Source organism: Lemur catta, chromosome 19, assembly GCF_020740605.2.
Source record: "Lemur catta isolate mLemCat1 chromosome 19, mLemCat1.pri, whole genome shotgun sequence".
NCBI classification, from domain to species: Eukaryota; Metazoa; Chordata; class Mammalia; order Primates; family Lemuridae; genus Lemur; species Lemur catta.
In genome coordinates, this window is record NC_059146.1 from 908,749 (window position 1) to 922,916 (window position 14,168).

Here is a 14,168-nt window from a genome sequence, read left to right on the forward strand (position 1 = left end):
ACCTAGTGATTCCACTTCTAGGAATATAGCCTAATAAAAGAGTGGCTTCAGTATGGAGAAATTAGAAAACATTTAGGAGAATGGTTAAACTATGGCATGTTTGTAAGATAGAATATAATACAGTCTTTGGCAGCATTGTTGCATAATATTTAATAATATGGCAAAATGCTTATGATAGAGAAAAATGTCAGAATACATACCCAGCAATTTAAGGGGTGACTGCTAAGGTTCATATGTTTGTGAACAGGTACTAGTTTTTTATTTTTAAAAAGTGCTTACGATTCATTTTTAGTAAAAAAATGGGATACCTGACTACATTCAGAATAATCTCAATTTTGTTTGCATAGGGATAAGGATTGAAAAGAAATACACGAAATATTAACAGTCTTCTTACATGGGTAATTTTTCTTTTCTCTCTTTTTCTGTCATTTACAGATTTCCTACAATAAGCTTTTATTTAAAAAAGTTAAAGAACAAATAATTCTTCAATCTTGAGATAACTGAAAACATTATCTAAATAATGAGTGTCATAAAACGAAGGTATGAGAATCCTTGAATTAGAGTCTTAATTTTGATACTTTTCTTTTGAAAGGAGATGAGAACTGAAAGTTTTAAAAGGAAAAGACTGAAGATTAGCAGGTTTTTAAATATTATTTTAAAACTTGTTTAATACCATCGGATTTAAAAGTCTCCCATAGAGATTTCCAAACCTAGTAATAGGGTGTAGTTGCGGGAACTCAGCATGGTCTTCGGTTAACTCTTTGTTTGTATGATCTGAAATGATCTTGGCTCTCACTGTGGATCGTCATAAAAACAATATGTTTGTTAGAGGAGACTAGTACAGTTTTCCTTTTAAATGGCAAAACTGAAAAAGAAAACTTAAAAACAGCCTTCAGTTGGTAGATTCATTCACAGATATTTTTTGAGTGCCGCTGTCGCTAGGGACTGAAACAGTTCATAGCCGGCTCGGCAGTGGGGACTACGGAAACCTCCCGAGGAAGGCGCTTTTTAAGTCCAGGCGCAAAGAAAAAGTGGAGAGTGTCCTAGGCAATAGGGACAGGAAGTACACAAATATGTGGCTACTGATTTTTTAATTGATAACTACAGATATGTCTGATTGTGTTAATATAATCTTATTCTAACAGAAGCATCAGTGCATTTTCATTCCCTTTCTCTGGTGTTAAAACAAATTTCCTCTAGCCCTCAGTATGAAATAAATTCCATTTGGTACATTTCTGCTGGAGTCGGAGAATCACAATGGAAAAGAGTGTCGTGCCGATTTCGAAATGGTATCTAGAGAGTCTCTGGTGGTTCGGTGTATTTAACTTGTTTCCTCATAATTGTGGCTTCAAGATACTGTTTCTTGCTGGAGTTCTGAATTGTGACTTACCCATTCTCAGTAGAAATATCAAATCTGAGAAAACTCTCTAAAACCCATTTTTATTGTAATTTTTCTTACTGAATTTTAGATGTAGCTTTAAGATGATTTGGTAAGAGAAGGAAAGGTGGCTGTTAAACTCAGATTGAAGCAATTTAAAATTTTATAGGCAGTTATATTTGATACAGAATTTCTCAGTGTGCTCTAAAGTGGAGAAAGTGTGGCCCTGCAGAGGGGAGGAAATCGCTGTCACAGTTGTGTCCCCTCACCTGTTCCATGGGATCCCTCACTGCCCAGCCCTGCACGGCTCCTCCTGGGGTCCAGCTGCCCCCACCCCTCTGAGGCCTGGGGCCTGCTGTGTCCTGAAGACAGGCCTGTGCTGCAGCGGGACCCCTCGGGGATTGGCAGTGTTTTCAGATCAGAGTTCAGTTTTCTTTACTTAATTTCTTGATACCCATCTCCCATCCAGTTAAGCTTAGCTACAATCCTCTCAAAGATTTACATTCCTAAAAACTTAAGTCTGGAATTAACATTTTCCTTAATAAAGACAGTCATCTCTGCCTTTTAAAGTTTTGTTTTTAATTGACACATAATTGTACATATTTATGGGGTACAAATGTGATGTTTCAGTACACACATAACATACATACGTACATACAATCGTTTCGCTCAGAATTGCTTTGGCTGTTTGGGCTCTATTTTGGTTCCATATGTGTTTTACAATTGCTTTTTCTAATTCTTTGAAACATGATGTTAGTATTTTGATAGGGATGGCATTGAATCTGCATTGCTTTGAGGAAGTGTGGTAATTTTAACAATATTAATTATTCCAATCCATGAACAAGGCATGTTTTTTCCATTTGTTTATGCCATCTACAATTTGTTTCATCAGTGATTTGTAGTTTTCCTTATACAGATCTTTCACCTTGGTTAAACATATTCCTGGCAATTTTTTTGTGTGTTTAGCTATTGTAAATGGGATTGCCTTCTTGATTTGGTTCTCAGCTAGACTGTTACTGGAGTATAGATACACTACTGATTTCTGTACATTGATTTTGTATCCTGAAACTTCACTGAATTCATTTATTAAATCTAAGAGTTTTTTTGGTGGAATCTTTAGAATTTTTCAGATGTAAGATCGTGTCATCAGCAGGAGGGATAAATTGACTTCCTCTTTTCCAAATTGCAAAATTGGCCCATTTTTTACGTTGGGTATTTTTTTATAGTTCAGTTTTAAGAGTTCTTTGTATATTTTGAATACCACTGTTTTGCAAATGTTTGTCAGCTATGTATTTTGCAAATGTTTTCTCCCAGTGTGTGGCCTGTCTTTTCTTTCTGTTGACAGTGTCTTTCACAGAGCATAAAATTTTAATTGGAATGAAGTCCAGCTTATCAAGTCTTTCCTTCATGGATCGTGCCTTTGGTGTCACATCTAAAAAGCCATTGCCAAACCCAAGAGCGTCTAGATGTTCTTACATGTTATTTCTAGGAGTTTTGTAGTTTTGTGTTTTACATTTAGGTCTGTGATCTGAGTTGATTTTCGTAAAGGGCATAAGGTGTGTTCAGATTCATTTCTTTTGCATGTGGATGTGCAGTTGTTCCAGCACCGTTTGTTGAAAGGACTTTATGTTTTGCCATTGTGTTGCCTTTGTACCTTTGCCAAAGATCAATTGACAATGTTTATGTGGGTCTATTTCAGAGCTCTCTGTTGATCTGTTTGTCTGTCCATCTATTTGTCTGTTCTTTTGTCCACACTGTTTTGATTACTCCAGCTTTATAGGAAGTGTTGAAGTTGAGTAGTGTCATCCTCCCACTTTTTTGTTCTTCAGTATTGAGTGGACTATTCTGGGTATTTTGCCTCTCCATATAAACTTCAGAATCAGTTTGTCAACATGTACAAAATAACTTGCTGGGATTTTGATTGGAATTTTATTGAATCTATAGATCAAGTTCAGAAGAGCTGGCACCTTGACAGTATTGAGTCTTCCTGTCCGTGAACACAGAATATCTCTCCATTTATTTAGTTCTTTGATTTCTTTCAACAGAGATTTGTAGTTTTCCTCATATAGACTTTATACATATTTTGTTAGATTTATACCTAAGTGTTTCATTTTGGGGGGTTGTTAGTAAAAATGGTATTGCATTTTTAATTTCACATTCCACTTGTTCATTTCTGGTACAAGTGATTTGTTTTTCACAAGATATTTCTAGCGTAGTCTTTTGAGTAAGAAGGGCTGTCACCTGCAATTATTTTGAAAGTTATTCATCCTTTCCTTTCCACTGCTTGAAGAATGATGACTTTTAAAAATGAAGATTTACTATGAACTTCTTCTTATAACACAGACTTCAGCCATAAGACTCCAGGAAAAAAACCTTCACTTCAGGTACTTCATTTTAAGATGGGTGTGGACCATTTTTAAAAAACGGGTGTGTATTCATTTTTTTAAAAGCTGCAAGATAAGCTGTAAGCAGTGTGACACACAGCTGTAAGGACACCCTCAGGGCCCCCTGCCTTCACCACCAGCTGTTCCTGGGAGCAGCGGAGCCAAGCCTGGGGCCAGCTGGAGGACCACGTCCCTGTGTCACCAGACCTGGTCTTACAGGGGCTGTTTCTAATTCTCTCCACCCAGAGACCTTTGGTCTGAACCCAGGGACCAGCTGCAGCTGGAATGAAAGTTTTGTTCTCAAAGATCACACTACTTTTCCTACATGTCCCATCTTTTTCCCCAGTGACAAGGAACTGGGGACACAGGGGCAGGGCCCAGGACTGACCACTTGCATAGGAAACATTCAATAAATGTTTTGTAAGAGAGAAAAATAAAATAGGTGTCTGGCTTCAGATAGCTCAAAAGGGAGAAAGAACTGAAGTTAGTTTTTGTTCATTGTTGGGTAAGAACAGGAGCAGGAAGAGACAAGAAAACAGTGATTTTAAAGATACTTTACAGAAGCAGTGGATTACTTTACAGTCACTTGTTTGTAAAAATTGCTTTATTCTATGAATGAATTTAAGTGACCACATTTTAAATATTCTCTCTCAGGATTTTCATGGTTAGGCTCTTAGTACCTGGGCACTAGAGACATCCGCTCCCTGAACAGACATCACTGCACAGAGCAAAGGCACTCAGACAGTTCCATTTGCTTTTCTGATGACAGCAAAGGGGAGGGGGTGGAGGCAGGACACGCAGGGACTGGCTTGTGCCTGCTTGCAGTATAAGCGGGCGGGCTTGTCTGGCTGACAGTGGGAGGGATTGCTTCCAGCACGGAAAAATTGTCCTTAAAAATGGTTTCCTTATAAAGACATTAGTGTAATTTCAGCATATCATTTTTAATATTAAGGAAGACACCAGATTAAGACTTGGCGTTATTTTGAGAGGGTGTATGCATTCGTTTTTAGGGTATTTGGGGGGGGTGCAAAACTGCTTCATTTCAATAAGGACTTTTAATAGTGGAACTTTCATTTTTGGAACAGGCTCTTCCATTTGTCTTTCTGATAACGGCTTTCTAGACTAAAAATTTGGGCATTTCATTTAACATATTACAATAGTATATTTGACTACGATGCCTTTCTGTGTAGCCAAGAAAGGCTAATAAGAAGAAATGAAAAACTATAAGATAAACTGTCAGGGAACAAGTGATTCTGCACAGAGGAGAACTCTAGATTAGGAGTTCCTAACATGAGGACCATAGACAGGCTTTAGGGGATTCCAGAACCTCTTGGAATTTCCTGAGTGTATGTTCATCTAGGGGGAGGTTGCCTAGTTTTGGTCTTGACCCAAAAGGTTAGAATCATTCTTGTAATATTTGTCAAAATGGACTAAATTATGCTGCAGTAAGAAATCAGCCCGGAGACTTAAGTAGCTTAAAACCACAGCTATTCCTCACTCTCTCAGTTACTTCTCCTTTCAGCTCCTGCCAGTCAACGTAGACTTGTTCGGGGCTTGCTCTGCCCAAAGGCTCCCAGCCAGGACCCCGGGGAGCGAAGGATCAGGTGCCCTGAATGTCACAGATCCTCACCTCGAAGCAAGTTCTTCACTTTTCCTTACCCACGAGCCTCTAACTCTCATTACAAAGAAACAGAACCCTGGTGGGAAAGTGATAGCATAGTTGAGAATATAAATTCCAGGAAAGCTGAAACAAATGATTTGAAATGTTTTTGTTAGTGTCTTGTGGGGGTGGGGGTAGGTGGCAGGGAGGGATGGGGGAGATGTCTTATTTCTGAGGTTAGCTTAGGAATTTGAATACTACAATCTGTATTCCAGGAAGCATCATGATATACTTCTTATCTATACTTTGTCTATTTTCAAGTGGAAACAGGTAGCTTATAATAAGAAATCACTGTTACAATAAACTTTTAAAGATAAATGCAAAGATGAGAACAGGAAAAGGTGGCTGATAGTGGTAGAGAATAAGCTTATCAGAGAAACTGAGCTAAAGGAAGCTGCAGTTGAGAAATAGCTAATATAACTTAACATTGGGCTTCCTGGCAGCCAAGGGAAAAAGGGAGACACCAATAAGAAATTTAGGCAAGGGGCTGTAAGAACCTTGTGGTTCTAGGGGACAATATTATTTTGATATTCGTTCAGGCACTGCTGGTAAATAGCTACATAAACTTGAGCAGGTTACTAGGATTTTCTAGGCCTTATTTTTCCTTAAGTGATAGTGATTATCTGCTGAGTTAGAAGATCTCTAAATTCCTTCTATCCATAACTTCTTAGTCAATTACTGATGGTTCAAAGAAATGGCTTCCTTTATACTTTTCATCAGAATTATAAACTTCTTCATTAAACACATGTTTATAGTTCCCCATAGATTCATAAGGGCTTTCCCCATTACCTATCCTTAAAGAGAAATGTGAAAGGATTAGAAAAAGCCCCAATCTACCAATTTTAAAGCTCTCATATATTTCACACATCAAGTGCCTAGTTTTGGCTTTGACATTCTTCTGCAAAAAAAAAAAAAAAAAAAGTCTATCCAAAAATATACCAGAAACTGAATGGGTAATTATTTAGCACAAAATGTTAATAGAAAACACAACACAAGCCACAATCTAACGCAATTACTGTGCTTTTCAGTTGAATTGAAAATGCTTCTGTGTTGCCAGAAAGGAGAATGAATCATTGTCATTGGTACAAGAAAAAGAGACCAGAAGACATTTTTATACTCTTGTTCCCGGTATCTTTGCAAAGCCTGAGTTTCTCCCTAGAATCTGGCAGAAAGTGTTTTAACCCTCATTTATTGTCGGGAAGTAAACTCTGGACTTAACAAAAGCCTGTATCTCCACTTAAGTTTTCTAGTCCCTCTGCTCTAGTCAGCCACGTAGCCTGTTTGTTATACGGTCGTGTGTTGCTTAATGATGATGTTTCTGAGAAGTGTGTCATTAGGCCATTTCACCTGCATGCAGACATCACGGAGTGGACTTACCCAAATCTAGATGTAGCATATCACTCACCTGGGCTACATGGTACTGCCTGTTGCTCCCAGGCCACACACCTGTACAGCATGTTATTTACTGAATACTGCAGGCAACTATAACGCAGTGGTAAGTATTTGTGTATTTAAACATATCTAAACATAGAAAAGGTACAGTAAAAATACAGTGTCATAATCTTCTGGGACCGTTGCTGAATATATAGTCTGTCGTTGACTGAAACATCGTTAGGTAGTGCCTGACTGTATTTCATTTTCATTCGTGGTATTCAGTATTCTCATGCATCAACAAGTTTTTATTTTTAATACTAAAGAAAGCAAAGTAAAAAAAAAAAAGATTAGTCCATAAAATTTTTGTCAAGTGGGAACGAATGTTTATTTTAAAGATGTATTCTGAAGCCATGAATTAATTCCAAAGTGGCTGCGTCACTTCACTACCAGCAGTGCCTGAGGGTTCAGTCCCTCCACATCCTCACCAACATTTGTTCTTATCTGTCTGCTTCATTTTTGCCATTTAGTGAAGTGATACCTCATTGTGGTTTGATTTACATTTCCCTAATATTGAGCATCTTTTCCCATGTTTATTGGCCAGCCATTTGTGTATATTCCTTGGAGCATTTTTAATTGGGCTGTGTCTGTCTGCATTGTTGAGTTCTAAATGTATATTCTGGTTATCAGTCTCTTAGCAGATATATGTGATTTGCAAATGTTTTCTCCCATTCTGTGGGTTGTTTTCATTTTCCGTGGTGTCCTTTGGAGCAAGAAGTTTTTCATTTTGTTGAAGTGTAATTTATGTATTTATTTTTTGTCACTTAAGCTTTTGGTGTCCTATTGAAGAAACCATTGCCTCATCCAAGGTCATGAAGATTTACTCCTAACGTTCTAAGAGTTTTACAGTCTTAGCTCCTAGAAGGTTTAGGTCTGCGACCCATCTTGAGTCGTTTCTGTGTGTGGTGTTGAGGCTGGAAGGAGTCCACCTGCATTCTTTAGGGGGTGTGTCCTGCTGTCCCAGCACCCCTTGTTGGAAAGACTATTCTTTCTCCATTGAATTGTCTTGGCATCCTTGTTAAAAATCAATTGACCATAAGTGTAAGGGTTTATTTCTGTTGCCTTTCTGGGTTCCTTGTATTTCCCTATGAATTTTAAGATCAGTTTGTCAATTTCTGTAGAGAAGCCAGCTGAGATTTTGAAAAAAATCGTATTGAGCCTGTAGATCAATTTGGGGATTGCTGGCATCTTAACAATATAAAGTCTTCCGTTCCATTATCATGGGATATCTTTCCATTGCTAAGGTCTTTTTAAGTTTCCTCCAGTGATGTTTTGTAGTTCTCGGTGTACAAGTTTGGCATTTACTTGGTTAAACTTATTCCTAAGTATTTTATTCCTTCTGATGCTACTGTAAATAGAATTGTTTTCTTCATATCATTTTCAGACTGTTCACTGCTAGTGTATAGAAATATAATTGATTTTTGTACATTGACCTTATATCCCGCAGCCTGGCTAAACTCGTTTCTAACATTTTTTTGATTGGTAGCTTTACCCTGTGTATGCTTTGCTGCAAAACATCCAACAGCTTGTTACTTAATAATCCTCTTTTAATGCTTTGGAGTAATAAAATAACTTTAATTTCATTTTCTAATTCTAACCAAAATTATGTGAATGGAAGTATTGCTTTGCCATGCAAAGCTACCGGCTAAAACTTTGCATCTTCCAGGGCAAAAATCAGGCAACTTTATATTTTCCCTAAAATGAAACACTGTGTTTGTCTTAGTTTTTACTTGGTCTGATTTATGAAATAACGTTTATTCAGTTTTACTGTTCCATAAGTTATGTTAAATTCTGTGTAATCATTAGAAGTGGGAAGTCACAGCCATGTCACCTTATTTAGCCACAGCTGCTTCGCTTTTGTACTCAGATCTGTTCACAAACCATAATCAATATCTGTTCGTTTTTAAAGATCACGGTAGTAGTTACAGGGTTTGTTCTTCCCGATGGAATGGTACTGTGGAGAGTGTGTGTGTGTGTGAATGTGCAAAATCTTGGACAGAAATCCTCTTGGATTACGTGTCACTCCAAGATCATCACTGGCTGTACTTTTCATACACCGGGTCAAATGAATTTTTGGATGATTTTTGGTCACTTCCCTGACATAACTGCGTATCTTTTATTTTGGATCAAGCATGTAACATTTTCTTGGCATTCAGAGGCAATAAGAGAAGCCTTAGCTTCAGAGGGAAAAAGGTCTCTACCCAAAAAAAATAAACAAATCAATCAATCAACAACAACAAAAAAAACGAGGAAAGCTTATAATGAATTGGAGAGACGCAAAAAGCAAGTTAAAACACTTAACAGAGACTTGACATTTATTGTGCAATTTTATCTCCAACAGAACATGTGGCATTCTAGAGGTATATGAGGTAATAAAATCAATACTCCAATTAGAACACCTGAAATAATTGGCTCTAAAATGTCTCTTATAATTAAAAATATTGAATGTTTAAAAAACTCTTGTAACATTTTTAAGTTCCTAAAAGAAATGAGCCTTACACTTAAAAAACAACTTACTCTTCTATATAAATTGTTCACAAAAAAAATCTTGCTATTCTATATTACACTATGCATTTGTAGTTTTATTAACATATCCCTAGTGGGTGTTACCTCTACACAGTACAATCAAATAGAAATTATTCATAGAGAATCAACAAGACTCCAACAATAAAAATATTGGGATCAATGGATTTGTCACAGTTTCTCCACAAGTATTCATCATAGAAAATAGAATAAAGGCAAGTTGGCCCCAGTGTCAGGCTGCTACATGAAGTTGGGAGAGGAGAGACAGAAAGGCAATGCTTAGACTGGGCTGGGTCCAGCCGGACCGGTGACCTTGCAGGTGTCCTGACCCACCTCTGGCACGCCCTGTTCCCAGGAAGCACAAGCCAGGCCTCGCGTGGCCTTGGCATGTTCTTGAACTTAAACGCAGCCAAAGAGATGTTCAAGCCAAAACCACAGGAAAGGATCAACAGATCACTGTATTTTCCTACAACATTTTCACAGCAGTTCTCACAGTGACGTCATAAATTAAGACTCTTCCAGACCAGACGTGTCACCGCTAAGGCTACAGAAACAACAAATGTGAGAAGTGAGTGGGACATCGGCCAGCGACTGCCCAGAAGCCAGTTCTGACATCCAGGAGTCCCCGAAGATGTCCCTTCACTGAGTTCAAGTGTTTGCCTTCATGTCCCTGCACTTCTGGGAACCTGTGACATAAATGTGAATCAACTAGCACTTTTAATTTACCCACTTCTTTAAAAAGTTTTATGATCTTCATCATAGGATCTGACATAGATGAAGCCTTATACAGAAATCTGGGCAGTTCCCAGAGGATACATGGTTTTTACGCTCCTACTTAAGTATCAGCATACTTTAGAAGTACTTTTTAATGACACAAATGTTAACTTCCCTTTGATGGCATAAATAAAAAACAAATCCATTTCAAAGTGTTGATGGGCTTGGAGAACTGTGCTCGGACTACTGGGAAAAACTGAACTGGTGATTCTGCTCACTGAGCCCAAAGGGATCCTTTTATTAGCTGAGTACTTGGGGCAGTTTCCTTTTTAATACAAGGGGGATAATAACGTAATAGTTTCCTAGGGTAGTTGTGAGCATTAAAATGGGAGGATGCATTAAAGTGCTTATCAAAGTAACTGGCACACAAGAACTCAGTAAATGTATCAGCTACAGATACAATTGTTGCAGTAAGTGGTTCTGAATGAGCCCAAGTAATTTCCAATGTGGCCAGGATATATCCGGCCCCTTGGACTGGTGCAATTATTCTGAGAATGCGAAGGTTTTGAATGAGTTCCTAGCAGATGCATTTTCATTATGATTTGGGGAACTGTGACTTAATAAATACATAGCCCTTATATCAGCTAGCTATGGATGGTTATGAGGAAAATTAATCTAAGTGACAGTTGCTGCAAATATTTGGGAATTTGGTGCCTTAAGAAGTCAAACTGACCAACCTGGGCATTAGGTGAGAGAAGTCCAGTCCTCTCAGTGTTGCCTGCAATTGAATATATCGTGAGGGTCAGAGTGGTCTCTAATCTGTCAATAGCTCAGGTAAAGTTTTACGTTTTACACTTACAAGGCAGGTATCGGTGGGTCATTGTTTTTGCACTCCATGTGGTCTGATGTCAGTGTTTCACTCGCCTCTGAAAAACCCAGCATAAATAAAAGGACCAGAGCCGATGACCGGCAATGCAAGTGAGTCTGAGAGGCCGTCGGCTGGGCGACATTTTCCTGCGTTACTCCAAGTGAAGTGGGTATTTTTATCCAGCACTCAGATGGCTGAAAGAAGCCATCACTGTGTTTACAAAAATACATCATCATGATTCAGGCTGCTGTTTAGACACATTTACATTGGAGTTCTGACTCAAGTATTCCGTCTGACATGTTTTGCCAAACAGTTTTGGCAAGTGTCACCACATTAAACATACACCAGCAAGATCTGCACCATATGCGCAAAACCGTTTTCTATTCCGTTTCTAAAAATTTGTATGTAAGAGCTGTCAAAAATGAACACAGATCTGTACTGTGAAATGACATAGCACTGGATGAGAAAGTTACACATTTAAATCTCTTCTAAAAATGAAGTTATTCAAGAATGGGATTTTAAAAAAATTACTGAAATCTAAGAAGAAACTCAGGAGGTAGCCAGTGGGTATTGGGTTTGAATTGTAGGGGGTATATTGAATGAGGGAATCCAGATGAGGGTAATGTGTCTGCATTTCTGAACGTAGTGCACGTCTCGTCGTTACGGATGCTCTGTGCATCTTCCGGGAGCCGCAGGAGGGAGGCACAGGCCACTCACAGTGGCAGGAAGGTGTGGAAATCATGGACTTGTAGATTCCCAAGTTTAACGGCTTATTGTCAGATTTTGGGTAAACATCTGATATTACGAGAATAGTTGCTGGATTTAAAAAACCGTTCAGTCTCCATCAGTCAGCATTATCGGTATCAGCTGATGCTACATGGAGGAGCTGGATCGAATAATAGATTGTTATAATTTATATCTCCTTAGAATCCCGATGAAGAAGTCTCTTATGTCAATGAGTTTATCCCTGATGAAGGAATAAGGGACGACGCAGAATATAAAGTCACCCACTGATTACAGCTGTGAAGCAGCTACGTGTGTGTTTCAGTTCCTCCACCAAAGGGGGTGACAGCAGTTTCCCACTATTCTGATATTTTCCAACATCATCCTCTGCGTTCCTAGTGAAGCTGCACATGGCACAATGGTGACAGTGACCCAGGTGCCGTGGTGGAACAGGGACACCAAGACAGTGATGCCTGGTCTCCCCGGCACGAGGAAATACGTTCAAGGAAAGAGAAAATTGAAATGTTTATAGTTTTTCTTGAAAGCATTGAACACTAAGGTTACACTGTGAGATTCTGAACAATGTACCATTCAAACCAGACAGTGAGAAATGCGACATTCGTAACTGCTCCCAGGTTCCCGCTCGCCCTCCGCAGGTCCCTGCCCTGGCCGAGTCCTCCGGATCATCACTCGAGGGCCATCTGCAGCCGCTGGGACTGAGGCCGGGGCTTCACTTCACCGTGAAAAGCAGGCGTGACCTCTGCGACAGGGTTTTAATTTGGAAGACACAGGACGCACAAGACACTGTCCCTTTTGGTAGTGACCGACAACACGCCACGTTTGGTCTCTGTTGTCAGGCTGGCCCTGCGCCCTCCTCCTCTCACCCTGAAACGGAGCACAGCTCATCCCGGGCTGCTTTAATTCAATCTGTTTCACACCGACACTAACATGACTGAAGGAGGAGTCTAAAAGCTGATACGAGGCTAAGTTTCTGATCGTGAGAGCAGTTTGTCCATTTGCCAGATAAAGGTGTAGAAAATGCAGTCGAGAAGATAAGCAACATCTCAGGTCTCCAAAGAGCTCAGCCGGAAGGCTCGCAGAACAAGGGCAGAATCCAGGCTTTTAACCTTGCTGCATAGAGGCCGCTTGGGCCTGACCGAAAAGTAAACGAGCATCCCTTGTAGCCTCTGACTTAAAACTCAGGTGACCGTCCAAGCAACCACTGTGGACCCAGGTACACACCAGCCCCCAGCGTGCAGCCCGAGGGCGGCGTGGACGTGTGCCGGGGGGAGGGGCAGCACAGTGTCTGCGCTGACGCTGCATCAGAGCCCACGCGGCTGTTAGTGCCTGGCCAGGCGGGGGCTCAGCTAGAGGAACCCAGCGATCACATTGACCGTGACATGCAGACCGGAATGTCAGCCTGGAGGGCGGGCTCTGAGGCCCTGCACCCCGGAGGGAGGGTAGCAGGGCCGGCATGATGCCGAGTACATCAGCTTTGTGTGCTTTGGTCTCCCCACATGCAAAAGAGATGGTCAACAGTTAGTCCCCATATTCTGAATTTGCGACTTACTAGGAAGAGCGGATGGAGAAATAACTCACCTGGAAAGGCAGGAAGAGAGCAAGGTGCCTTTGGAACAAAGCTCGTGTGCACGGCTCACACAGCTTCCACGTGGATGAAATGACACCTAAACCACAGGGTCCTGTCCCCTCCCCCGAGCGGTGCCGGGCACGGCTACGGAGAACAAGTGCAGACCTCAGGGAACACGGCAGGACACGGGGCTCCAGGATGACCCAGACGTGAGACACACGGGACCCTGACACGTCCAGGAGGACGACAAGGGCTGCAAGTTTGTTTTCCCTACAAGCAGTGGTCAGTTATTGCTGCCACAGAAGAAAAGGACAAAGTAAGGATAACTAATGGCCGATGCAAAATTTAAAAACGGCAGAATGGAAAGACAGATGAGGCCACGATAGTGTTTCTCTTCTGGCAACGATTTCATGTCATCGAAGGATCGCACAAGACATTGATTTCCCAGACCTGTAAAAGCGCTTCAAGAAGTGTTTTTCTTCCCTGAATAGCAAAAGATACTCGTCTCCTGGTTGCCGTGAGCAACGTCACATTTGCCCGTATCATTTTGTATTCTAGATTTTAACTGATTTGCCCAAAATGGGATTGAAATACCAGTTCTTCCTGTATCATTGAACAGATCTGGCAAATGACCATCTCCACAAACGTTAGACTCTTAAATGGATGAAAGCTAATAATCATAACGAAAGCCACGGGAGGACCCATTTCTAGGACTTTGCGTATAGCTACCAGCTTACTGAATGGAAAGGATGAGTTATGATTTTATGTTGACAAAATATGGGAAAAAAAAACCATTACAGATGGATGCTCATAAACTTGAATCTCCATCCAATTTTCAAAACCCCTCAGTCGCGTCTGTGGATGACATTAGGACGTTCAGTAACTGCTGTCCGTTTAGC